This window comes from Acomys russatus, chromosome 21, assembly GCF_903995435.1.
Source record: "Acomys russatus chromosome 21, mAcoRus1.1, whole genome shotgun sequence".
Lineage (NCBI taxonomy): Eukaryota > Metazoa > Chordata > Mammalia > Rodentia > Muridae > Acomys > Acomys russatus.
The window spans coordinates 56,080,773-56,108,335 of record NC_067157.1 but is presented as its reverse complement, the minus strand read 5'-3'; the positions used below and the strand labels follow the sequence as shown (position 1 = coordinate 56,108,335).

Here is a 27,563-nt window from a genome sequence, read left to right as displayed (position 1 = left end):
TTACAGAAACACAGTCTCTTGGGGCTGAAACCCAGTTCTAAACACAGCATTTATTTATGTTTTAGGTGTGCCTTTTACACATGGCCTAGAGATGATTTTATATAATATGTTCATGGTAGTTTTATCAGTTAGACACAATCTAGAATTACCCGGGGGAAGGGCCTCTGAGGATGTCTGTGAGGAATTATTTTAATTATGTTAATTGGCGTGTGAAGATCTTCGCACTTTGAGTAGCACCATTCCCTGGGCTTGGCCTCATGACCTGAATACAAAGGTAAGAAGCAGAGCCCTAAAATGCATGCGTGTATTATCCTCCTCTTCTGCTGTGGCTGCAATGTGGCAGCTTCAAACTCCTGAAGGCTTGCCTCCCCTCCTGTTGTAGACTATAACCTGAGACGGGAATCTCAAATAAGCCTTTCTCCCTTACGTTGCTTTTGTCAGCATGTTTTCTCATAGCATCGGAGAAGAAGCTTTGGGGATCTTTAATAATGTATGAGGACTCATGTTCCACACTATGTAATTCTGCACATGTGTTGTCATATCTGCCCTCTGGAAAGTTCCAAACATTGGAGCATTTGTAATTCAGATTTTTCAGACAAGGGTTGTACAACCTCAACTATGAACTCCTTACTTGAATTCTATTTTACTCTTGTTTTCCCCCCATTGACCTCAGAGATTAAAGAGCTGTCGATTTGTAAGGTGACATTTCACCTCACAAAGAGATGAATGCTATGGGGAAGAAGAGATAAGAATGACTGATGAGGCGCAAAGCATGCAGTTTACATAATTCTGCTCAGAGCTCGTTGGACAATGTTTCAAAATGCTAGAAAATGAAATATAAGGCAACAGTGTTGCAGAAAATCATAACCTGACCATCCATCAATCATCTAAATTGGGTGAATCTGACCTGTTACTGATGAAAAGTACTATTGTTACATGACTAAATCACTCCTGATTCTCATGTTCTGCTGGGCTATTGCATCTCCAACTAAAAGGCTGTGCAGTAGCGGTGGCCTGGCCTTCTCCCAATGTGTCCTTATTTTGTTGTTTTACTTTGTGATCCTGGTATAGACTAAAACAAGAACCGCCATATCTCCAGTAGTTAAAACACAAACGTCTATTTTTATATAGTCTCTTTTTTCATCTGAGCGAAGTTTCTCCTCCATAATCCTGGCACATTATATATGTTGATAATAAATAGCAATTTATGCCTGGCTTTATGGAGAAGTAGTCATAGAAAGGCCTGTGATCTCCACAGACCAAAGCTGATAAAGCGGGACACTGCAATTAGCATCCACTCTAAGCCCGGGAGAGGCGTAAAGAGTGAAAACGGGGTATGCATCTCTGTTCTGGAAGGACTTTAAGAGAGCTAAAGCAAAGAAGGATATTAACGTGGCAAGATAATGATTTCTTTTATAAGTCTACCCGGATCCCAGTGACCATTGTAATCTGTGTAAAAAACTCTCATTAAACATCTAATGGGGCACAGAAGGATAATAGTGTTAATTCAATATTTTAGCCCAGAAATCATTTCCAGAAGTTGTTATCACCATAAAATTCACCCTGGAAAGTTAGAGTCAGCTCCATGCCGGTTGATGAGTGCAAGCCACTCACCGTTATTTGAAGCAGCAACATAGCTCTCCTATGGGATATTAAGTCCTTTGTGAAATGCTGTCACCATTTCACTGCCGTCGAAGGAGCACAGCCAAGATTATTTGTACTGTAAAGCAACTAATCTAATTGTGAGGACCTGTGAAACAGTTGAAAAGAGGACATGGCTGCTGCTGTTACTCTCTGTGGGCGACACTGTGAGCATATTTGCTCCATGGGAAGAAATCAGACAGTAATTTACGTATTTCTAAGATTATGAGTTTATATCAATTTTTATTTCCATGCAACCAACAAAAGACCAGTGAAGAATGACATGTCCTCTGTCAGCATGGCTCGCCACCACATTCTATTTCCTCCCCCCAAGTAACCAAGGTGCTGAGTGGTGTTCTACAACAGTGAGTAGGTGCAGGTCTGTATCTATTTCACACAAGTCTCTTTCTCTCTCCCTCCTTCCCTCTCTTCTATCTATCTATCGATCTATCTATCTATCTATCTATCTATCTATCTATCTATCTATCTATCTACACACATATGTATCATGGGTTTTTTATCCTGTCATTTGGTGTTATGGCTTTTTAACAATTATGGGTTGAATGTAATATATTTTACTCATTTTCATTGCCCAGTGTTGCTCCATTGTGTCCCACAATACACACTGATATACTTCATTTTAGCAGGAAGATGTATCAGTTATAGCCGAACTGAGGATGGCCCTCTTAGTCTTCTTGCTAGAGGTGCTTTGTTCACGTGTGCAGTGCATGGGCATTTTCCACTTCATTCACTTTGACACTCAACTTGTCCCAACAGCAGTAGTTTCAAGTTGGTTCTTTTGTCGCGTCTGTTTGAGCGATGCCTTCCGGAGCAGCACGTTATTTTTAGAACGTTGTTGACCGTCACTGCACCAAACCTGGAGACAGCTTCCTCTGAGTGATGTGGTTCCTTTTAGCAGGAAAAGATGTTAAATGGGGCATCTGTCCCCAAGAAGATGCTGGCTTCTTTCAGCCGTATAACCAGACATGATGTAGTTGGCAACATATGAACTTACGCATATATCTGTGTAGAGCCGTCCATCCTTGCATCTATCTGTCTGTCTATCTATCTATCTATCTATCTATCTATCTATCTATCTATCATCTCTGTGTTTGTATATATTTATATATATTTAGGGTGTTTATATGTGGAGGACTTTTAATCCAGCAACATGACTGCTCTGGCAAAGGATCACATCCAAAGACCTTCTAGGGCTATGTGATCAGGCTGGAATGCAGACACACCCTTAGTACACGCCTTTAATTCCCAAAAGGTTAATCTGTAGAAGGAAAGCCATGTTTGAAAGTGACATCAAATTGAGGGGCAGACAAAGTGACAAATCAGAGAAAGATGTGACAGAATGAGTCAGAGATGAGATACACCCAACTCTCACGAGAACAGAACGGGAGGGAGAGGCTGCTTAGGAGCAGCAAAGGGAGAGAGTGGGGGAGTTTTTACAGAGAGTTTTTACCAAAGAGTTGATTACTGGGACAGTTTTACGGAAACAAGTTGCAGCGAGAACAAGCTAGACACAGATGAAGATAGAATGAGCCAGAGAGTGAGAATGAGAAGGAGCCAGAAGATTAAAGTATATTCTCAGAATTAGTTTGAGGACAGCCAGAGCAATTCAATCAGATGCCAAAAGAAGCCAGTTTGAGTCCGCCATCTTGGAGAGGAGTTTAGACCAGAACAGCTGAGTTGAACCAGGCAGTGAGAGTTCAGAAAGAGCTAGAAAGGCTTGGGAGTGTCTGTATCTCATCCTTTATCTTAGGAAATAAAATTTATTGCTTTCTGTTTTCACTTTGGTGGAATATTTTCATTATACATAGGATTATTAATTTTTTTTTGAAATTATCGATTTAATTATGTGAAACTCTCTACTTCATTGATTTAGAGAACATTGGTTCAAAGTTTTAAAATGGCCTTGCTTTGGAAGTCATTTTGATATATCTCAATATATTACTATTTTTTAAACATTTTATACGTATTATATTTAAATAATTTCTAGCCCCCTCATCCTCTAATTCCTCCTGTGATTCCCACTTTTTCTGTTTCATGATTCTTTCTATATATGTACACACACACACACACACACACACACACACACACACACATATCCTGCTGAATTCATTTAGTGTTTCTTATCTATTCGTGTGTTTAGGACAGATCACTTCAGATCAGATAACCTATCGTGAGACTCCTCCCTGGAGAAGACTGACTCTTAGTCTCTGAGCAGCCATTGATTACCTGTAGCACTTCGTCTAGGAGTGGGGCCTTGTTAGATTTCCCCAACCATGCCAACGGGCCAAATGGTGGTGTCGTTGTGTAGGTCTTGATTAGACAGCCATGTGGTTAGGCTCACACTTGCTGTGTGAAGAAGCATGTTAGGGCAGCATACAGTTTAGAGTTTTGTATCTGTGGTCATGAGTGACATTGGTCTTAGTTTCTTTGTTTGTAATAATGTTACTATTATTTTTATTAAGGCCTTGTTGTCCTTTGCTTTTCTGCAGAAGATTTCATGTGATATTTTTGTTTCTTTCCTTACGAATTTGAAGAATTTATTGATTCAATTCTTTGAATTGGAGTTTTCATTTGAATAAGTTGCAATTACAGGTTTGCATATTTTTAATCATAATGGTGCTATTTCGAGTTTCTATTTTTATTTGAATATGTCTTAAAACATTTTTTCTTTGTAATGCATTTTCTAATTTTGTCTTGAATCTTCAAACTTATTGGTTACTGCCAAAATAACAGCAAACTGGCATCAATCTCCCAGCTCTCTAAGCTGCGATTTCAGGGAAGGCAAGTAAGCACATTAGTATACTTCTAAACAGAAGCTTAGATAGTGAAAAGAAACTGGAAATTCTGGTATAGTCCTCGTGACAGGAAGCATGCAAGATGGGAAGGTCTGTTGCTGGAGGAAGGAAGACATTAGCCGGGAAACGCACTTGTCAGCCATCTCTGCTTGAGGGCTATGCACAGCTGAAAGTGAGCATCAAAGCATCTTGTAAGATGCTTGACAGGCAATGGCTGCATCCCCATCCAGATATACTTAGGGATATGGAAAGGGAAGGATAAGGGGAGGGTGCCCAGCTGTTTATTCAGTGGCTATTTAGTTTTACTGATCTACATATGATCCACGGTAAGCTGACATGCATGAACATGCATTCACATACATGACTTCAGGTACCTGTGGAGGCCAGAAGAGGCCATCAGTCCCTTTGGAGCTGGCGTTACCATTAGTGGCTTTGAGTGCTGGGGGGTCTGGTTCTCTGCCAGAGCACCAAGCATGCCTGACTGCTGAGCTGTCTCTCCAGCTGCAAGGACAAGAACGTTTCTAAAAGTTTAGGCAGAATTCATCTTCCGTGCACCCCAACATGGACCTTTCAGACTGACTACAGGAGAGCGGGTAAACCAGTTGGCTGAAACAAGACCTGAGGCGGCAGCAGCGGAAGCATGCCTGTGATCCGTTTGGATGTATGGGTGACGCCATCTTATACTGAAGTTGTTATGTTATCTAAGGTGTTAGGATTCTAACAGTTTGAGGCATGGAAAGGGATAAAAGTGCTGTGTTAGCATGAGAAAGAGCACTCAAGAGAGAATGTCTTTGACAGGCTGAAATTGGTGAATGCAGAAGGAATGGCTAGGGAATTAAAGGAAAGCTCTGGGTCTCACTAACAAAGGCTGTTGATATAGGATGTAATATATATGTATATATGGATAATTCAGAAAGAATACTTGACTAGTCATGCATTGCATGAATCTTATTGCCAACTCTGGCTTAGAGTTATCATTACTGTCGCCCTTAACGGACATTTGCTCTGTGGGCCGTGTGGTAAGTGCTGTCTGACCCTTGCATACTCATTTATTAGTCAATATGTGCACTTGACAACCCATACTTGGATGATGTGTCTGAAGACCACTGCTGATCTGGGCGCTGAGATGAGAGCGTATTTGTTTATACATATGGAGTAATCGTAATACCCACAGAGCCCCTTTCCCCTTCCAAGTGAACTAATACTTGGTTATGTCAGTTGTAGAAGAATAACACCTTGACAGAAATATAAGTCAGCTTCATACCCACATCAGCACCCAGCTCTGTGGTTGTCAGTCACTCTGTGTCCCAGGAAATTGAGCCCCAGTGCCTTAATACAGTGAGAAGAAGTGCTTTCTGGGTGTGTACAGCGTACAGCTGTGTGCTTGAACCTGTAACGTTGAAAGGGTAACAATACGCTAATGCGACTAATGAAACAAAAAAGAGCTTTGTAGTGTTCCGCACACAATACCCTCGATTCTCCTTAACTTACCTTTCTAAATGACTAAATGTGACGTCTTAGTTTTCAGAGATTGAGATACAGAAGTGACGTAGATTCAAATGGAAATGACAGAAAAACAAAAGGCATTTCTATCCCTAAACACACAGTTTGCCATGTTTCTTTTCTCATGTAAGAGAAAAAGCCTGTCAGGATAGGTAAAGGGCGTCTCTACAGACGTGGTGGTCTGTAATAACCTTTGAATTACTTGGGGGAGGTGAGAGGTTGCAGTGCAGAGGTAGTTCTTGTTTGGTGGTAGATTTTGTCCCTGAATTTGAACACAAGAGTCTGTTTTCAGGGCTTATCTATCACAATGTGCTCTAACCAAGGGTGCTGATAACTGGAGTGCATGAATTTGGCACGGTCGGTCTTCATCCTCGCTTGGTACTGGTGCAGGCCCACTCAAGTGGGGTCCCCGCAACTGCACTGACTGAGGGCACAGCGGCAAATCATCCCAGCAAGAGTCCTTGGGCTGAATGGGAACACTGGGAAAGAGTAACTGAAATGGGATGTTACAAAAGTCATGACATACTTAAATAATTACCCCAGAAAAAGCCTATTTTAGGGAGAGGGAAAACCCCATGCATTTAGATATTCAGTCATGTCTTATCTCACAGTAAGGACTTGGTAATGGAAGAATGGTCACTAAAGACTGGAAGAGGTGGCGGCTGGAGGCTGAGGCGTGGGCAGCCTTAATGTCAGTGCTAGGACCTCAGGCCAGTTCCTTCAGCTTTCTATCACTGTGGGTGTGGGCCTCATGGAACGCAAGAGGATTCTAAAGCAACCTGTAGACTCTCTTTCTGTGTCTCTGTGTCTCTGTGTCTGTGTCTGTCTGTCTGTCTCTCTCTCTCTCTTTCTTCTTGAGACAGGGTTTCTCGGTGTAGCCTTTGCTGTCCTGGAATCACTCTGTAGACCAGGCTGGCCTTGAACTCACAGTGATCCTCCTGTCTCTGCCTCCTGACTGCTGGGATTAAAAGTGTCGCCACCACACCTGCCTGACTAACCTGTAGACTCTTAAGTGGGCAGAGTGGGCAGGAGAGCTCAGATTTGGGAAAGCCTGGGCCGCTTGATTTTGGCTTCTCTTGAGAAGTTCTCCACTCTTTTTGGGCCTCCATCTTCTACATAGGCTCCGCCAACAGTAGCCATGCCTACAGCTTCTGAGTTTGTCTGGAAGCCCTCCTTGGAGTTGACTTAGAGTTGACTGAAGCCTAAAGTTCCCCCCAACTCCTTCCCCTGGTCCTCCCTACCACTCCCCCCACCCCCTAGGAGGTAGCTTTGTCTTCAAAGGCTCACTCTGAATTTTGAGAAAAGCCTCCTCTTTTCAGCTCCACCGTGATGAAGGCTTCTGGCTGCCCTACACCACCAGATGCTCCACCACTTCTTGTGGTTTCTTTAAACTCCACCACATTGTAGAAATGGTCCATTTATGGACTGTTTTTTTTAAATTTTTTTTTATTTTTTATGAGACAGGGTTTCTCTGTGTAGCCTTGGCTGTCCTGGACTCACTTTGTAGACCAGGCTGGCCTCGAACTCACAGCGATCTACCTGCCTCTGCCTCCCGAGTGCTGGGATTAAAGGCGTGTGCCACCACGCCCAGCTTGGATTGTTTTTAATAGCTACATGTGAGTAGATTTTTCCATCTCCTGCCAGGAGAATGATGCCCAAAGCAAAGAAACAGCAGATACACTGGCAGCCAATCAGTGGAGTTTTACCACTCCCGTGGATGCCCAGCGTGGCCTCTCAACCTTGGTGAGCTGCGGATTCTTGATGGTGGTGATTGTTTTGCTTACTTAATCATGAGCAAAGGATATTATATACTCGATAATCTAAAATTTTAAATGGGGGAAAGATTATGTGACTAGGGTCTTTACTACTAGAGACGGCCTTTGGGTTTGGATGTCTGTGAAGAATAGTGAGGGTTGCATAAGGCTGATTAATAAATAAATGGAGAGTTAAAGATGTCACTAGTGTGATGGCCAGAATTCCACTGTTCAGTGTGTAATAGAAAGGAGAATGATGACGTGGATCAAAAGGCCACATCCGGGGCCACCTCTCCATCACCACAACAGTAAAAATCTCTCTCTTTCTCTCTCTCTCTCTCTCTCTCTCTCTCTCTCTCTCTCTCTCTCTCTCTCTCTCTCTCTCTCTCTCTCACACACACACACACACACACACACCTATAAAGGTGCCTGAACACTCTCATGTCTGTGTGTCTATCAGAAAACAGGCTACCTGTGAGTTGCTCATCTCACCACTGTGAGGCACAGAGGGCTGGTGCTAGCAGAGGGGGAGAGATGCTGGCTTGGCAGGCAATGCTGGCCTGGAGCAGACACCAGAGCTCCGAGGGCCATCCTGTCTGCTAACTGCTAAGGCATCAGCTGGTGCTTTGCAGGTGAGAGGCTTGCTGCCTTCTGTGACCTCTCTCATGGTGAGGGGAAACCAAATCAGCCACTTTGAGCACATAGTGATAAAAACACTTGAGTAAGGAGCTTGCTGAGCAGAGGTGATGCAGAGTACAAGCAAGAGAGGAACAGGCTTCCCTAGAGAAGCCAGTCAGGGTTCGTGAGCAGAGTGTGGGGAATCCTCAGCTGGGATGTTATTTACCTGAGAACAAGCTTGAAGATTGAATTTCTAAGTTTCAAGAATTCCCAGCAAGTTTCTGTCTTATCTTTGAAGTCTCATGAGATGGCTGAGATGTTGTTTCCCACAAGCTTACACACCACACCACACAGAGACAGACAGACAGACACACACATACACATATACACACAGACACAGACACACTACAGACACACACATACCACATAGACACACACACACCACAAAGACAGAGACAGGCAGATAGACACACACACATACATACACACCACACAGATACACACAGACAGACACACATAGGCACAGACAGACACAGACAGACACACACACACACACATAGACACAGACAGACAGACACACACATACACCACACAGACACACACACATAGACACACAGACAGACAGACAGACACACATAGACACAGACAGACACACATAGACACAGACAGACACACATACCACATACACACACATAAACACAGACAGACACACACACATATATTCAGACAGACAGACACACACACCATACAGACAGACAGACAGACAGACACACACACACACACACACACACACACACACACACACACACACACACACACACACACACCCCACATGCACCCATCTGTGAGCCCTAACACTCACACCTTGTGCCAATCAGTGCATTGCACTCACTAGCTACAGTCACATTCCTCCCTCAGTGGGTCTTTTTCACCCTCCACCATTGTCCTAGAAACCCGGTCCTGCTACACACTAGAATGCCATGGGAGGCAGTAAACTCACACTGCTGAGGGTCTGGGAATGTCACCAAGGACAGCTGCTGTCTGTGCATGCAGATGGCACTGCAACATGCAGCCAAATAGCCTGTGGAAGACATGGTAGCCTGAGTGCTGCAGGCACAAACATGCGCCACCCTCCCATCCCCGCCAGTGACAAGCAAGGCGGAGACAACGCTGAACAGAGACGGCACCAGCAATTTCCACTCTGCGTGGTAGAAATGAACCCCACACTGTAGAGGGAGGACGTGCTTTGGATGAGAGCCTTGAGGGCAGAAAGAATTGGGAGTCATGCCCCTTCCTGAGGTGCTGGGAGGAATTTGGGAGGCTGGAGAGAGGATGTCATGTCCAGTGCCTTGTGTGTGCGTCCTCTAAGGGAGCAGGTAGGTGGATGAAACTTAGTTAAAGTCAGCAGGGGAACTGGTGGATTAGTAAGAAATTTGGGGGTAACTGAGAGGGCTGGTCTGGCAGATTGCTGGGTGTGAAGCCAAGTTCCCGTCCCTTGACTTTATGTGCGTGTGTGTGTCTGCACATATGTGTCAATGTGAATGTGCACGTGTGTAGAGGTCAGAGGTTTACATTAATGTCTTTTCTCTATTGCCTTACTTTAGTTATTGAGGCAGGGCCTCTTGCTGAACCTGGCGTTTCTAGACTCAGCCAGTCTAGGAAACCAGCTTGTTCTTGTGATCCCAGACTCTGCCTCTTGATGGCTAGAATTACGGGCCACCCACCTACCATACCTGCTGACTTTTGGGTGGATTCTCGGGTTCTGAACTCTGATCCTCGCACTCGTGTGGCATGGACATACCCCACTGATTCATCTCCCTGGCCGTTGATATTTATTTATTAGCTTGACTATATGCTGGTGCCCCACATTTGCTCCATCAGTCTCTATGTTGCTGTACATGTTGTTGTTGTTGTTGTTGTGCTTATCAGCTGTGATTGACATTCACAATCAATTGGCCTTAAGCGAAGCATGTCCCCCCCCCCCCCATAGGCAGCCCATTTGTTCAGCTGAAGGCTATCAGCCCAGGGACAGATGTTTCTCAAGGACACATGAGTTCTGCCTTCAGAATGCAATTTAGAAATGCTGTCTGCAGCTCTAGCCTTTGGGGTCAAGGCTATCACAGCATCGGCTCTTACCCGTGTCTCCATCCTGCCATCTTGACCTATGGATAATGGAGTCGACAGACTGTGTGATGGTGCCAGCCACTTAAAATCTCTTTAGATATTTCTCCTACATTCGTACATGTATTCTGTCTCCCCGAGGGCCACTTCTGCACCAAGGAACAGGGCAGCAGAAAAGAGCAACGGGCCCGTTTCCGGTTGCTTCTGTGATGCTATAGGCTGTGGCATCAGGCAAGATGCACCCCCGGCTGCAATAGTGGCACAGATGTTTGGGGATTGACTAACTGCTTCCATTTTGGATTTGAAGCCAGTTCTGTAGGGGAGAATTTGTGCCTGGTACTGCAAACTTGTTAAAAACCCATATGGCTGAGAAGTCACAGGTCCTGGAGAGGTGATTTACTACTGATGCTCTGCTAAATGGACATGGTGTCAAACTGCATCCTAAAATTTATCTTTATATCCTCAGACGAGTGCTGGCCTCAGCCTTAATCAGGGAAGCTTCTTTGGGCAATGGCGTGATGGTTGGTATAGAGAGACCCAAACTTGTCAAAGTACTGAGAACAAATGATGGATGAATGCTTAGCCCTAAATGGGACCTTGGTAGCATCCATTTCCCTGCTCAGGGAGCACTGTGGAAAAGGAGGCAGAAAGACTGGAAGAGCCAGAGACAGAGAGAGACGCACCATGAAGTGATGCCTTCTGGATATGACACGGCTACTGCAATTAAGTACAAACAGCAGCTGTGGACACAGGGACACACACACACACACACACACACACACACACACACACACACACTACATAAAAATATAAGGGGACTAATTGGAAAGAGGAAGTGGGTGAGCAGGAGGGGGAAAGGAGCACAAGAAGGTAGTGGGGGTGACTATGATGACAGGATGTGACAGGCTGATGATGACTATGGTTACAGCGTCTCTGTCCCTCTGTTCCTGCAAGCCACGAGCCACTGGAAAGCATGACTTAGAACTTTAACAAGAGCAGTGTGAGGCGATATCTAGGGAGAAACCAGGATGTCCTGGCAGCACAGCACAGCCATATCCTTCCAATGCCCTTGGGTACTGTTACCCACAGGAAGGGAGAGGGGATGGCCACAGAGAGTCCTCCAGATAAGGGATGGTTGGCTTAAAAAGGAGATTAATGACCAAAAGACAGTGGCTTTAAACCCCAAATGGTTGTCGAGTGCATCTAGTATTTTCATTATTAAAATAGAAGCTGTGATTCAGGTGAAAAATAGAAGTGATGAAAATTGTAGGATATTTTTCTTCTTTTATTTAGATGAATTGGAGACCAGATGAGCTGTTGTTTTCCAGTGAATGTTTCAGTGGTGTCTACTCTAGTACACAGGGCCCTGCAGCCACCACCTGGCTCTAAATCATCCATCACTTGGAAGGAAACACACTGTCCTTTCAGCAGCATGTACTCTTGTTTCCTCCCCTGGCAATCACGGTCTGAGTTCTGTCTCTTTGTACCTGACAGTTAAGCACACATTCACACAGTGCGTGATGTGAACATGCCATGTGTGGCCCTCTGTGCCTGGCTTCTTCACTTGATCCAGTATTCCTACATCTGTCCACACTGTAGCCCCTCCCCGCTTTAGACGGCAAAAAAAAAAAAAAAAAAAAAAAAAAAAAAAAAAAAAAAAACCCAAAAAAACAAAAAAAAACAAAACAAAAGAAAAATTGTCATTGTAGCTACACAACAGCTTACCTGCCCATTTGCAGATTAGCAACAATGGGCACGGCTCCCGTGCCTGACTGATGAGAATGGTGCTGTCTGAACATTTGTGACTCTTGATGTTTTACTGTGGTAGAGGTGGGACAGGTTCATGAAAGGTCTCACGTAGCCCAGGCATCCCACTAGCATCGTGTGTGTTGAGGCTGATCCTGAACTCCTGATATTCCTGCCTCCAGATCCCAAGGGCTGTGTGTACATCACCACACCATGGTGCTTTGAAGATATTTTCCTCTTTTAGAAGTAATTTGCCTAGGAGTAGAATTGTTGAACCATATAGTAATTCTCTGATTAATAAAAGGAAAAATCAGTTTTTCCCATCTTGTCGAGCCATTTCGTATTATGCAGTGAGGCCCTGGGGTGGTCTACATCCTCTGTATTACCACAACACTTGTAACCCCCTATTTTTCTTTTAATTTCACCTTTGGCTCATCATGGTGGTCAGTAGAGATGGGACTCTGTCACTTGTAGCTTTTCAATCCCCACTGACACAAACCGTCTTTGAATATCTTTGTTGGACAGTGAACATTTTAGTAGCTGTTCATCTGACTTACCACTCATGCTTTGCTAAATGGATGTGGTGTCAAACTGCTTTTTTGCTTTTGTTTTTTGGTGTGTGTGTGTGTGTGTGTGTGTGTGTGTGTGTGTGTGTGTGTGTTTGGCAGCCTTGGCCATCCTGGACACACTTTGTAGACCAGGCTGGCCTCTAACTCACAGAGATCCTCCTGCCTCTGCCTCCCTGAGCTCTGGGGTCACAGGCAACCTGCTTTCTTCTGATAGTTGTATGGCTTAAGTTCAACAACAATAAAAATTCAGCCATTGTTTTATTTTGAATCAACTGTTGTGTGTACACTGAGGCCAGTGTCACTGAGGGCATGTGGACATTCACTCTTCCCAGAAGCATTTGTTGGAACGCCAGTTTCTTCCCTGCTGACTGTCCTAGAAGCTTTGATGATGATGGTTAGGGAAGCTATTTATTTATTCAGTTTATATCCTGACTGAAGCTTCCTCCTCTCCTCCCAGCCTCCTGTCCCTTCTCCTCTCCCCTATTTTTCAGACAGGCCTGCTCCCCTTACTACGGGATCCACATAAAGCCCTTAGAAGATACTAGAATGAAACTTTATTTTTAAGCATGTAAGCTGTGGCTTACATTTGTTTGTTTTTCCTACTTAAGCCAGGAGAGCTGAGCAAATAATGTCATAATTGTGAGTAGAACAGATAAGGTAGGTGCTGTGAGGAGATTGGAGGAAACAGACAGAAGAAAAGGGGCAGAGCCATCCTTCCGTACGCCTGCTGAGCATAGCGTGGTCCTGAGCTGGGCTTCCTCATCAAGCCTTCATCCTCCTCAGCAAGTCCTACACAGCTTCCAGCTACCAGGATTTTCTTTTCACATAGTGAGTGCAGTCCCCAGGAGCATCTGTATTTTTGCCATGCCTGAGAGAAGTGGCAAGATCGAAAGATGACCATGCCTGCCACATCATTCACTCCCACCCTACGGACAGTATGTATAGTCACGTGGGGCGGCATAGGCAAACACAGATCTTACCCCCTCCCCCTGAGGCCAGAGGGCTCAAGAATGCTGCCTAGGGTGTGGGGTCTGAGCACCCTGGACCATGGCCAGCTTTTAGGGAGGGGTTTTGTGTTCTGATTACCAGTGGTCAATCACAACCACAGCTGGAACTGGTTATATGTATATCCTGTTCCCACAGCAGAAGTCCCCTGCCGGGGCAACCTTCTGATCTGCTGATTTTATTTAGAATATTAATATCCCAGCTGCAGGCTGTTGCTTACTCAGGTTTCAGTTTTGAATGAGGAGACAGTATTAAACACGGAGTTGATGACAAATGTCTACATGAAAATATACCTTTAAATTTACTTCTGGTCAATAGTGTTTATGGATTTTCCTCCCAAAGAATTTTTGTTTCCTTTACTATTCCAAAATGGTGCATGCCACCAATTTTGTTATAAAAAATGTTTCATTTTAATAAAATGTTTTAGGTTGAAATTTCAAACCTACAGAAAAGTTATAAATAAAATAAGCACACCCCATTTTATCAAGATCTAGCAATTGTTTGTATTTTGTCCCATCTTGTTTATTTACCTTCTCTCTTTCCATGCACTCATCGATATGGAAATTTTGTATATTAAACATCTGTGAATTATATTACATGTGACATCTACCTACCTATCTATCTATCTATCTATCTTCTATCTATTGTCTATCTATCTTCTATCTATCTAAAATGTCATTTTCTACTAGAGAGAATGTGGTAGATATGAGGTAGTCTATCTTTAAATAGATTTTATCTTCTAAGAAAGAAAGTCCTTTAAATAATCATAGTGCAATTATAAAAAGGCAGAAAAATGAACACTAGGGCAATGCTACCATACACACTGGGGAATAAGCAGAACCTAAGATCATTATGAACTAACACCTACTGTCCCTCTCCCCATCCCAGACTCTCACCTGTGCCTCATTCATTACTGTAAAAATTATTCATGACTGTGTTTTATTAAATATCTCTCAAGGGAGACCAAATTGCTCTACTGTTGGTTTAAAAAATGAAAGTTTAGAAAATAATCTTTGAAGAGGCTTTAAAGGAAGTACAGGAAATAAAACAGAGGAAGAGCTACCCTTTCACCAGGGCCTCACTGCGCTGTTAAAATGGAGCCATCACCAAGTAGCACATCTCAGAGAGGCAGAGCGTCTGATAGCTTAATCATTTTTATTAAATAACTAGAAAAAGCAGGAAATGTGCTGTGGGAAATTAGAAAACAATGAAGGCTTTACAAATTGCTGCTGTTGGGACTCAGGTAAGAATTCAAACATTGATAATTCAGACAAAGTGAAATGAACGGTTCCAGATGGTGTTCGACGCAGCAAGAGAGCTGGTGAAGCCCAGGAACACACTCAAGTTCTAGAGCTCGTAGTTAGAGTCCAAAATAGAGACCCGTGAAGGCATCAGAAGATCAGAAAATAGAAATAGGAAACATCTTTTTTAAAACCGAAAGAATGGCCAATTATGGTAATTATCCTAAGTGCGTAATTCTTGTTAATTTTGTAGAAAATAGAAAGATAAGCCAGCTCTTCTATCTGGAGTGAGCTGGCACAATTTTCAAAAGCTGATGGTGAAGTACAGCCCACTCTGTTTTCCCTGTCCGAATGGTGTTCCTTCTTTTCCTTCAGTGTGATGAGCCACTCCCCTCCCACCATTTGCTCTTCTAGTGTGTCTATCTCTTAGACCATTTGTTTCTCAGAACACCTAATTTATTCCTCACCTCTGCCTTCTTCCCTGAGCATACTATTTTTTCTCCTGTGATGGATGATTTTAACTGTCAACTTGAAACAGCCTAGAATCTCCTGGGAAGATTTTCTCAGTGAGAGATTATGAAGATCAGGTGTCCTGCAGGTGTGTCTGTGGAGGACTATCTTGATTACTCATTCACAGCCCACTGTGGGCGGCACTATCCCCCACTTAGAGAGGATCCTGGACTAGAGGGAGACCTGAGCATACCTGAGTATGCATGTAATCTGGGTGTGATGTGAGGAGCTGTTTCAAGTCCTTGTCTTGAATTCTCTATGATTGAGTAGTAACCAGAATTGTAAGCCAAACAACAACAACAAACAAACAAACAAAAAAAAAACAAAAACAAAAAACTCAAACCAAACCAAAATAACAAAAACAAACAAACCCCCTCTCCTTTAAGTTACTTTTTGTTGAGGGTGTTTTATCACACCAATAAGAATGGCATTAGAACACTATCCTATGTCATGGTCCATTGGACATCTGGTCTACCTTTATTCTGACCTTGGAAACCCTTTACTTTAGCTAGCTTTCTATAGGTTCTTGCACTACTGTCTGCTCTGGGAAACTCCATGGGGCTGTCACAAGCACCCACTACACTGAGCTCCTTCAGAGGCAGTCCCAGTGTGGCCCAGAGAACTCTGGTTAATTTTCAATTTTGATGTTTTTTCTTTTTTTCTGTTTTTTGAAAATTGTGTTTGGATTACCTTACTATGGCGTATATTGAAACTTTTTACATCTAATATACATACAGAACCTTCTAGTTGAGCCCCACATGTGAAGAATTTAGAGAGCTGTTTACCCATAGGTTGTTTCCATGGACTGTGACATCTGTGTGTGTTGAGAATTACATGCAATTTGGGAACAAAAGTTTCTAGAAAGAAGCCATATCTTTCACGGAACCTTCTGCTGATTGATTTTGGGGAATTTAGAACTTTCCAAGAACAGAGCCAAATTATCCTGAGTCATGTTTCTATCTCTCAGTAACCATTTTTGCTCTCCTTGTATCTGGCATAACATCTTTAGGTAAATAAATCATTTGGAATGTTTAGACATTTAGCACCAACCAAACAAAAGGCCCCAAATGCCCAAGACCAACAGTTGAGCTTCTTTGCTTTGCTGTAACTGCCTGCTTAATATTTCAACCAGCGCATTGAAAATGTGTCTTGTTCCATGGCTTTCTTTGTTCATTTAAAAAGTGTCTTGATCTGTGGCTTTCTTTGTTCTATTACTGTAAAAACATCACCCAACTGTTACCACACTGGGACATGCAGTTTGTGATACTTAAATCTGTGTTTCTGAGCCACGATCACTCAGATTTTGATATAGAATAAAGTATCTATTTTGAACTGGGGTGAGTGTGTGTGTGTGTGTGTGTGTGTGTGTGTGTGTGTGTGTGTGTATGAACAGTTATGGTACCTGACATTGGGCTCCAAGAGTGACCTACTTTTCATGGGAGGAGTCTCCCGATTGGACGTGAGGTGCCAGCATGGACTCATTGAGTTTCATCTCTCTGGTGTTACTCCTTCGGGTGGATTTTGGTGAGTTCTTTTCAGTACTTCCTCAGACTTGCTTGGTTTAGTCAATGATCCATTTTCCCTCCCTCCCTCTGTCCCTCTGTCCCTCCTTCCCTCCCTCCCTCCATACCCTCCCTACCCTCCTCTCCCTCTGTCTTTCTCTCTCTCTGTCTCTCTCTGTTTTGTTTTGTTCTGTTTTTTTTCGAGATGGGAGTTTCTCTTTATAGCCTTATTTGTCCTGGACTTAATTTGTAGACCAGGCTGGCCTTGAACTCACATAGATCCTCCTGCTTCTGCCTCCCCGGGTGCTGGATTACAGGTGTGCACCACCGTGTCCTGCTCGATAATCCATTTCTTTATTCTGAGTTGCTTGTTTAAGGATCCTATTTGGAAGATGCCTTTCCCCCTGGGTTTGCGATCAAAATGTTTGGATTTGTGTATCTACTTTGTTTAATTTGAAAAAAAAAATTGGTTTCTGATATTCAGTTCGTATTTTGTTTGCTCTCAGATCTCTAAAGGCATTTTGTGTTGTTAAGTTTGGTACTCTGGACATCTCTTCCACAGCTAATCTAAGGAAAGGGGAAATGTTTGAAAAAAAAAAACAAAAAAAAAAAAAAAAAAAAAAAAAAAAAAAAAAAAGAAGAAGAAAATAAAAAACCAAAAATACCCAAATGGATATTTGGTACTCCAGATGGCTATATGTTTAATTAGTGCATTAGTTCAACTTGTAAGTGTTAAAAAATGGGAAAAATCTAAAAATGAGTTTGCTTTACGTTTCTCCCAATAGCGAACATTTATTATTTCTGAATTGGTTTGTTTTTTTGTTTTGTTCTTGTTTTTCCGTATGCTTAACTAAAGTCTTTGCCAGTAATACAAACAAAAAATGGAAAGCATGCTTTAATTGGGATGTAAAATCATCCCCCCAAAGGAAACGACACAAGTGAACAAGATCTTCCAAATCTATACATTGGCTAAAGGGGGTAATAAAATGGAATTATAAACTATTTTCTAAAGTTTAGAGGTTTATGTCAGAACTAGAGCTAAGTTCTAAACAGTCCAGGCTGAGCCAGCTCTCCTCTGACCTTGTCTCTTCCTTATTGTTTGCCTAACAGAGGGAATCTGAATTGAGGGAAAGGGCGCTGTTTGTGGTGGGACACACAGGGAGGATTTGCTGAAGGAGGCCTAGGCAGGAATATCATGAGTTCAAGGCCAGTCTGGTCTACCCATTTTGGGGCTGGAGAGATGGCTCAGTGGTTAAGAGCACTGACCTCTTTCCCTGAGGACCTGGGTTCAGTTCCCAGCACCCACATGGCAGCCCACAACTGTCCATAATTTCAGGACACAACAAGCTCACACAGTAAAGGTCTGGAGAATGGCTGAAGGAAGACCCCGATTCGATTTGCAAAAGGAAAGAGCATTTATTCTATAGAAACAGCCAGCATGCAGGGGTCAAACAGCCAGCATGCAGGGGTCAAACAACAGCCAGCATGCAGGGGTCAAACAATAGCCAGCATGCAGGGATCAAACAGCCAGCATGCAGGGGTCAAACAGCCAGCATGCAGGGGTCAAACAACAGCCAGCATGCAGGGATCAAACAGCCAGCATGCAGGGGTCAAACAGCCAGCAGGCAGGGGTCAAACAACAGCCAGCATGTAGGGGTCAAACAACAGCCAGCATGCAGGGATCAAACAGCCAGCATGCAGGGGTCCAACAGCCAGCATGCAGGGGTCCAACAGCCAGCATGCAGGGGTCAACCAGCCAGCATGCAGGGGTCAAACAACAGCCAGCATGCAGGGGTCCAACAGCCAGCATGCAGGGGTCAAACAGCCAGCATGCAGGGGTCAAACAACAGCCAGCATGCAGGGATCAAACAGCCAGCATGCAGGGGTCAAACAGCCAGCATGCAGGGGTCAAACAACAGCCAGCATGTAGGGGTCAAACAACAGCCAGCATGCAGGGATCAAACAGCCAGCATGCAGGGGTCCAACAGCCAGCATGCAGGGGTCCAACAGCCAGCATGCAGGGGTCAACCAGCCAGCATGCAGGGGTCAAACAGCCAGCATGCAGGGGTCCAACAGCCAGCATGCAGGGGTCCAACAGCCAGCATGCAGGGGTCAACCAGCCAGCATGCAGGGGTCAAACAACAGCCAGCATGCAGGGGTCCAACAGCCAGCATGCAGGGGTCAAACAGCCAGCATGCAGGGGTCAAACAACAGCCAGCATGCAGGGATCAAACAGCCAGCATGCAGGGGTCAAACAGCCAGCATGCAGGGGTCAAACAACAGCCAGCATGTAGGGGTCAAACAACAGCCAGCATGCAGGGATCAAACAGCCAGCATGCAGGGGTCAGCCAGCCAGCATGCAGGGGTCCAACAGCCAGCATGCAGGGGTCAACCAGCCAGCATGCAGGGGTCAAACAGCCAGCATGCAGGGGTCCAACAGCCAGCATGCAGGGGTCAAACAACAGCCAGCATGCAGGGGTCAAACAGCCAGCATGCAGGGGTCAAACAGCCAGCATGCAGGGGTCAAACAGCCAGCATGCAGGGGTCAGCCACTCATACAAAACGGAAACCACCAGTGAAGCTCACACAGGCTTCTTTTAAAGCCAGTTAGGGGATTTCCAGGTGTGGCCATTGGACCTTTGTTAGAATTGGTTCATGCATGGTAAGGTGGTCACCTTATATGTAGTTTAGCTGCAGGCCAGCTGTCCGGGTAGTTGCTGATTGGTTGCCCCTTTTCCGAGGCTTTTTTGAGAAGCCTGGCTGCTGCTTCTGGGACACTGAAGCTTAAGCTTCTGGGACACTGAAGCTTAGGCCGACCAGGGAGGCCCAATTTATTTATTTTATTTTATTTTTGTTGTTGTTGTTGTTTTTTAAGATTTATTTATTATGTATTCATTGCTCTGCCCACATATGCACCTGCACGCCAGAAGAGGCCACCATGTGGTTGCTGGGAATTGATCTCAGGTCCTCAGGAATAACAGTAGGTATTCTTAACCTCTGAGCCATCTCTCCAGCCCAGGGAGGCCCAATTAAAAATGGAGTGAGTTTGGACCACTCCATACAGGTAGGTTAAAAAAACAAAACAACAACAACAAACCCCAAGCAAGCAAGCAAGCAAGTAAGCAAACAAACAAAACACCCCAAAACAAAAACCAGTGCACATAAAATAAAAATAAAATTACTTTTTAAAAAGAAAGGCCATTATGGTCTATTTTCATAATCTCCCATTTGTAAAGGCTGCTTCTGTTTGGGAAGCAACACTCACTATTGTGTCTGTCTTGTCTGCAGCTTCCTTTTAACCCTCGTGTTTAAGTCTATTTCAAAATATCCTTATTAAACCAACTAGTCTTAATAAACTTTTTAGCTTCAAAGCCAGAAATCTGGATCAGGCTTGAGCAGCGGTCCCTCAGGCTGCCTAGGAGGACTGTGGAGTGGTTTCCCCCTTGGGCACTAATACTTCTGGGGCCTCAGGCTGAGACCCGCCAGGAGGGGTGGTTAGTGAGTTTTCCTGTCTGTCCTGAAACTGGTCTGTTCTGCTAAACGCCCTTTACAAGTTACTTTGCATTTCTTTTTTCTTCCAGAGACCTGACTTAGCATTTGATAGGTGCTCTAGGTTCCAAAAGTAGAAATCCCTCAGACTGGTCCATACTCCATTTCTGCACCGAATAGACCTGGGCAATGTAAGGATGGATCCCCCAAGTATTCTAAGCCATTCTCCCCCAAAGCAGCACATTGGGGTAGCTGCCTCCACACTCTCTCTCAGTCTGCAGTGCTAACTCTCTCTCTCTGCCTCTCACTTCCTGCTTGGCTTTCTGTACAGCAGGAACACAGACCACTGCTTTCTTCCTTTCTTCCCCCAGGGTGCTCTGAAAAAGTGGGTGACTTCTAGAACTTTTAGTATCAAAGTAGATAAATGTAAACTAAATGTACTCTTGATTTATAAGTTTAAAAGAAAAAACAATTTTGGCGTGAGCCTTTTTCTTTAAACTTTACGTTGGACAGAAACATTTCTGACTAGAAGGCTTCTTAAAGATGACCAAAAGGCAGAGTAGCCAGTGCTGGGTTGGTGGTTACATGAGACAGACCGACCCTTTCTGCCTAATCTAAGATGAGTGGCAGGCCAGCACTGCTGGATCTAGGAAGAGCACTGTAGCCCACATTTACACTGGGCCAATAGATGATGTCTGACGCAAGAATTATACTTAAAATTGGGAACATGGGAAATATAATTAGGTTGCACTGTTTGGTTTCAGGCATCTCTCTGTCCCTTCCTGCTACAGGGCATGGCTGGTACACCCTACCCTCCACCCTGAATTCCCCAGCCCAGGGGCAGGGCTTCCTCTCTCCCAGAAGCCCATCACTATAAAATTCCTTTCCTCTCTCTCCCCTGCTCGCCTCTCTCTTTCTATATCTCCCCTCCTCTTCTCTCTCTCCCCTCTGTATGTGTGCACCTCTTCCCTCCCTTCCCACCGTCGATGGGCTTAGAGCTGCCTCCAATAAGCCTGCGTTTATATATTATAACTTCTTCTTGCAATTGGCTCACCCCATTGTTTCAGTCAGCACTATGTATTTAAGATCAAGGCTTTGGCCCAAATAAACATTTAAAGAACTGTTCTCCTCACCTAATGGTCAATCTTTTGACACTGAATAAAGGCCTCACTTGGCAGTAGCTTCACTTCGAAACATGGAGAACATTTCCTTTGTTTCTGCCCTCTTATTTGTAGAATGGACACTAGTGAGAGTCCACCTAGTTGTGTCTTCATGGCCTGAAGAAGAGGACAGCCAACTCACCAGAGCTACAAGACTCTTTGAGAGATGCCCTGTAGTGCCCTGGGACCTAGTTCATCTTGTCAGGCAAGGGGCAGAATATTGTTCCTTTTAATGCCTCCAACAGTGTTTAGCATAGGCCTCAATGCTTGTTTATTGAATACCCAGAAGGCCAAGTTTATTTATCAGCCTTGTACTTAGTAAAAATAAACACCTGGGCATGAATATATATATATATATTCACCTAGAGATGTACCTTTCTCTGCCCTGCCCTACCCTACCACTGCATTATAAGCATGCACCATAACTCCTGCCTTTTTATGTGGGTCCTGGTGGTGAAATTCAGTTCCTCATGCTGGTGCAGCCAGCACTTTACCAATTTAGACACCTCTTGAGCTTTTAAAAGACACACTGAAGACCTCACACCGCAGTGGTATTTTCTGCTTTGCCTCTTTTTCCTTTGTGCTATTTGATGACCTGGAATAGGGAGGCAGGTAGCTCACTTACAGAGAGGTTGGAGCGTGCTGCTCAGGAGACCTTCTGACAGGGCCTGTGGAACATCCACGCTTTCCCCACCCTCTCCACAGCAGTCATGCTGTAGGTGGAATCTGTTCTTTAAAAACCTGTTTAAGAAATGACCACCTCTCATGCGTTTCCTGGCACAGGCTACCACAGGGAGGATATTCTGGGCTTGGAGTCGTGACAAAGAGAGTGAAGTTGTGCAGAGAACGAACACGGGGCATTTGTTTAAAACCAGAAGAGAAGAATACAGTAGAAAGAGCATTCTGAACTAAAGTTGTCATGACTGGCAAAACTGGACTCAAACTCTCACATCCCTCCAACTAGAGATGCTTGTGTTGTTAGCGATAACAGTGTCAGCAGGCTTGAAGGTGCTGCGTCCCAGGGGAGAAGCGGCCACAGTGTGAGCATCCTTGATCGCACGCTTTGGGGGAGGAAGGGGTAGCCAGTGCCCTTGCTCACCTGCACACAGCTTCATAAGCTTTCTTCACATTCTCATTTTCCAAAGTGTTGGACCTTAACTTCGAGTATTCCCTTTTAATTACTTAAGAGCTCTAGAAGGTAATTTTTAGCTCTCAGTGAATTTAAATGACAGTAAAAACAATCCCACTTTCTAAGAGTTGGTGACAAACACTAGGGTGATGGGCACCTAGTTCACAGTGTATCAGCGTCTCTGTGCCTATGAGTTTTCGTGGGCGGGACACTTGTATGCATGTGTAGTGGCTGACGCTAACCCACTTAAGGAGAAACATGACTTGTGAGCAGGGAGACGGGCCTGCAGTGGTGGCTGGTTATCTCCCTTCCTATGGAAATTGAGCACTGACGGCCACTTCTCACGATGGCATGGTGCTGTGCTCCTTATCAGTTTGTGTCTCTCGCTAAACAGTTGGGTTTTCAACTGGCGAGTGGCAGTTGCTGGCAACCCTGATGACCGCGGTCATCCCCAGGTTCCACGTGGCAGAAGGAGGGAGGCAGCTTTACAAGTTATCCTCCGACCTCCATGTGTGCACTGTGGTGAGTGTGTGTGTGTGTGTGTGTGTGTGTGTGTGCGTGTGCGTGTGCGTGTGTGTGTGTGCCCATGCACACACATGTGTGTTGCTTGTGTGTGTGTACACATGCAAAAATACCATTAATACATGATATAAAAAAGACTATGGATATCTAACAAAGAACCCCCCCTTTTTTTTACTAAGACATTAAGAATAAATGCTATCATTGCTTAACAACAACAACAACAAATCTTAGTGGGTGCCACATGTATGCAGGTACAGAGGCCAGAAGAGTTACAGGCAGGTGTGGCCATCCTGAAATGGACACTGGGAAATGAACATGGGTTCTCTGGAAGAACACAAGTATTCTCTGAAACTGAGCTATCTCCTTAATCCTGTACTTACCTACTTTTAAGTCTGAAAAAAAAAAAAAAACAAACCATTTTTACTAATGGTATACACATTAGCAGTATTGGCTGGACAGGCTGTAACTTTCAATATTAGGTTTCATATTTTTCAGAAGAAGAAAAATACGTTCTTTATGTACACAGCAGCTTCCAGTTTGCACTCTCTTTTTTATTTTTCTCTTAGCTCCCTGGTTAAATGGTTAAAGGAACTTTAAAATGAGATAATGATAGAATAAGGAAAGCTGCGACCCATTGGTACCAATTTAGAAGGTCCTATTTGTTTGTTTATTTATTTTATTTGCATTCCCCCTCCCCCTTGAGGCCAGTGGGAAAAAGTAATTGTGTAGAAAAGGTATTAAGCTAAGGCAGTGTGGGTGGGGGGAACATTCAGACCCAGAGACGGGCTGCCCCAGCAGTATGATTTGACCCATATTCTCTGCTGTCTCTGAGAGCAGGTCTCTGTGGGTCACCACACTTGAAAGACCACTAAAGTAATTTTCTCCTGTAGCCGGTTAGATGAGCATTTATACATCAACCATTAAAATGTGATGATTCCACAGCATTGAGGATTTTGCTTATGCTCAGGAAACTTAGCCATTACTGAGATTCCAACGGCTCACCAGTGGAACTCCACAGCTGCTTCCCCTCCTGCAAAAGGTTTCTTAGGCATCCTAAAACCCTTAATTTAACATGTCTAGAAGTAGCCTTTAAAAGGTTATTTTAGAGAGTGATTTGTCTAAAGAAAGAATGAATTTTGGTTGTCAGTGTTTTTGAGCAACACACTGACTTATTCAGGCAGCACACATCCATCTGCCATCTTTTCATCCATTCGCCATTGCATTTACCTGCCTGTTCATCCAAATCTGCACTTATCCATCTGTCCACCCATCCATCCTTCTGTCTGCCATCCATCCGTGTGTCTGTCTGTGTCTCTGTCTGTCTATCCACCTGCTTATCTTCCTATCCATCCACCCGTCCACTTCTCCATTTACCAATTGACACATCTCTGCATTGACCCATCCGCCCACTCATCTTCTCATCCTTTTATCCACTTATTGATACATATACCAATGTCTCCATCTACTCACTCATTCAACCCCCCACCAGGTGCCCATCCGTCTGCACCTCCTCTCGCTCCTTCTCTGGCCACTCATTTGTCTTCTCTGTCCACTGACCTATTACTTTTACCAATCCACTCACACATCCACTCAGTCTTGGTGTCACATCTGTCCACTTCCCCACCTACCCACACATCTACTCACCATTTCATGCCTCTGTCCACTCACCCATCCATAATCTATCCATTTGTTATATTACTTATTTATGAAACTGCGCTTCCATAGTTTTTGTTGCAACAAAAAATTAAACACCTTTCTTGTAGTTTCATGGAGAGATAAGCATATTCAATTATAACTTAAATTGCATATGTGTGTGTGTGTGTGTGTGTGTTTGTGTGTGTGAAAAGTACCCAGAAGCAATAGATAAGACTAGTTCATACTTTTTCTATAGTCCCTTCCAAAAAATTAAAGACATTTTCATTCATTGGTCATAGAAAAATTAATAATGCTTATAGAACATATGCACCTGCTATCATATAAATCCAGGCAATGGAAACCTTTATGTGCATGGAGACTGAAGAGTACAGAGACTTGAGGGTTTCAACTCAGATCTGAGAGCTAACATAATGCTATGAGTGAAAGAACAGCTGTGTGTGGTGACAGGCACCTGATTCCAGCAGTTAGGGTGCAGAGACAGGGGTATTGCTGCAAGCCTGAAATCAGCCTGGTCACATTAGAACAGGCTAGCCTGGGCTACATGAAGAATTCTACACCAGCCATGGATCCATAGCAAGACTCTGATGTCATGCACTAATGGGTAGAATAAAATAAATTGTTTAGCATTTAGCTTTGGAAATACAGCATCTCAATGGCATTTATTTATAGCAGTGATGATTTTTGGAGAGCTGTGTTGATTGAGAATGTGCAATGTTAGGAAATAGCGGTGCTAACTTTATTCCTAAGATAACAAGGGATTCAAAGATATGCTTTTGGAAGAGGATTTTTATTCCCAAAACAGAAACTTACAGCTTTGAAATATGTTCAGTATTAGAAAACCCTCTGTAAAGGAAAGCGGAGCGGCGTCTCGTGATGCCGTTAACAGTGAAATGCACAGAGCCCTTTTTTAGGATAAACATATGTTCTTTTTCCAGGGAGAGAAAGAAGCCAGTATCCCACCCCACTGACAACCCTGCCATTTTGTAAGCTTGCAGAGAGAGTGGAATGCAGACGGACTGTAAAATGGCAGCTGCACACTAAGTCTCGGGTTTGAATTCTTTTGCTGCAGATAGTACGGCAAAGCAAGGTGATGGTGCTCGCAGAGCAGTGATGACTGCCTCCGCAATTCCAAAATGGGATTTCTGTTCTGATGAGGAAGTTTAGTCTCTTTATTGTCAGGCTTCAAAAATGACCAAAATTTGGAAATAGCTTAGAAACTACATAAACATAGTAAAGTCATGTAGGTGGATTATGCCTCAAATGAGTCATTGCTTATCAAACGAGGTTATATAGCAGGTATGTGACAGCTGGCCCATTTGTCTTTGCAGCAGGTGCACCCCAGGGAGAGGGGCAGAACCTGGGATAGCTTGTATTTTTTTAATGCAGGAAAACTTTAATTAGGTATAAATGAGTTTGATCAATGAATAATTAACTTCTATTAAAGTTTAAGTAGATTGCCTGACCTGGCCACTCTGTTTTGAATTTTATCTGGTATGGGTCTGATAATTAGTGCTAAAGGACTGACTTTAGTTTCTCACTGAGAAGAGATGAGTCAGCCAAAAAGTTAATTTTGGTGTCAGTATCTCAGGCTCCTATAGTGTGATTTTACCAGGAAACGTGACCTTCAAGTAATTAACAGTGGTTGCATTTGAGGGCCTATGATGTCCTGGAGAGGCAGTAGTGCCTTGCTGATCCACACATTTATTCACTCCCTTTTGTCTCATCCTCTGTGGGGTATCATGTGACAAGTCATGCAAGAGTCTGTCAAGGGGATCACATGGGCTGCGCCTCTGGGGTTCTGAATCCTCACCTCCTCCCTCAGTGTGGGCAGGTCACTGCCAGAGGCTCTGTGCTAGTGCTGTGTAGCATCCCTACAGAGGGCTGGTGGTACTTGTAAATCTCTTTGGAGTTAAAGGGTGTTTATGAGGGTATTGCTAAAAAAACAAAACAAAACAAAACAAAACAAAAAAAACTGTATAAATAGATGCTAATTCCACCTGCTTTGAGGAAATAGCTGCTTTTGACAACTTAGTGAAATAATTAAAAAAAAAACATTTCCCTTTTTATTAAAAATAGACTCTTTTCTCATATAGTATAACCTGGTTACAGTTTCCCCATCCTTCCCCATCTCCTCTTCCATCTGGAACCATTTAGGTCTCTCATTACAAAAGAACAGACTTCTAAGACATCACAACAAAATAAAACATAACAAGGTTAAAAAAAAAAAAAAAAAAACCACCCCGCCAAAACCAAACAAGACAACCCAACAGAAAAATTAAAAGTCCCCAGTAAAAGTACGAGAGTCAGAGACCCGTTGTTGACATGCTCAGGGGACCCACAAACGCACTAAGCTGAAAGGTGTGGTGGAATAGCAGAGGACTGGCTGCAGACCCTGGAGGTTCCGTCTCTGTGAGCTCGTATGAGCTTTGTTCAGTTGTTTTAGGGGGTCTCATTCTCCTGGTGTCTCCTCTGTTTCCCACACTCCTACCTCCTCTTCTGTGGGGTTCCCTGAGCTCCAAGAGGAAGGAATTTGATGCAGACGTCTCATTTAGAGCTATGTGTTTCAAGGTCTCTCTCTCTC

The 27,563-nt window shown here is 43.9% G+C and overlaps 1 protein-coding gene across 2 annotated transcripts in view; it reads right to left on the bottom strand.

Moving 5' to 3' along the window:
• Qki (QKI, KH domain containing RNA binding) overlaps nucleotides 1-27,563 on the bottom strand; it is a 1,257,190-nt gene that overhangs the window by 65,711 nt on the left and 1,163,916 nt on the right. Inside the window, exon 8 of one of the 2 annotated variants that reach the window (XM_051164119.1) lies at nucleotides 1,994-2,003. The exons of the other annotated variant lie outside the window; for it this stretch is intronic. The gene's annotated coding sequence lies outside the window, so the exon portion shown is untranslated. Of the gene's footprint in view, nucleotides 1-1,993; nucleotides 2,004-27,563 lie in introns of those variants that run through there. 2 annotated transcript variants of the gene reach the window in all.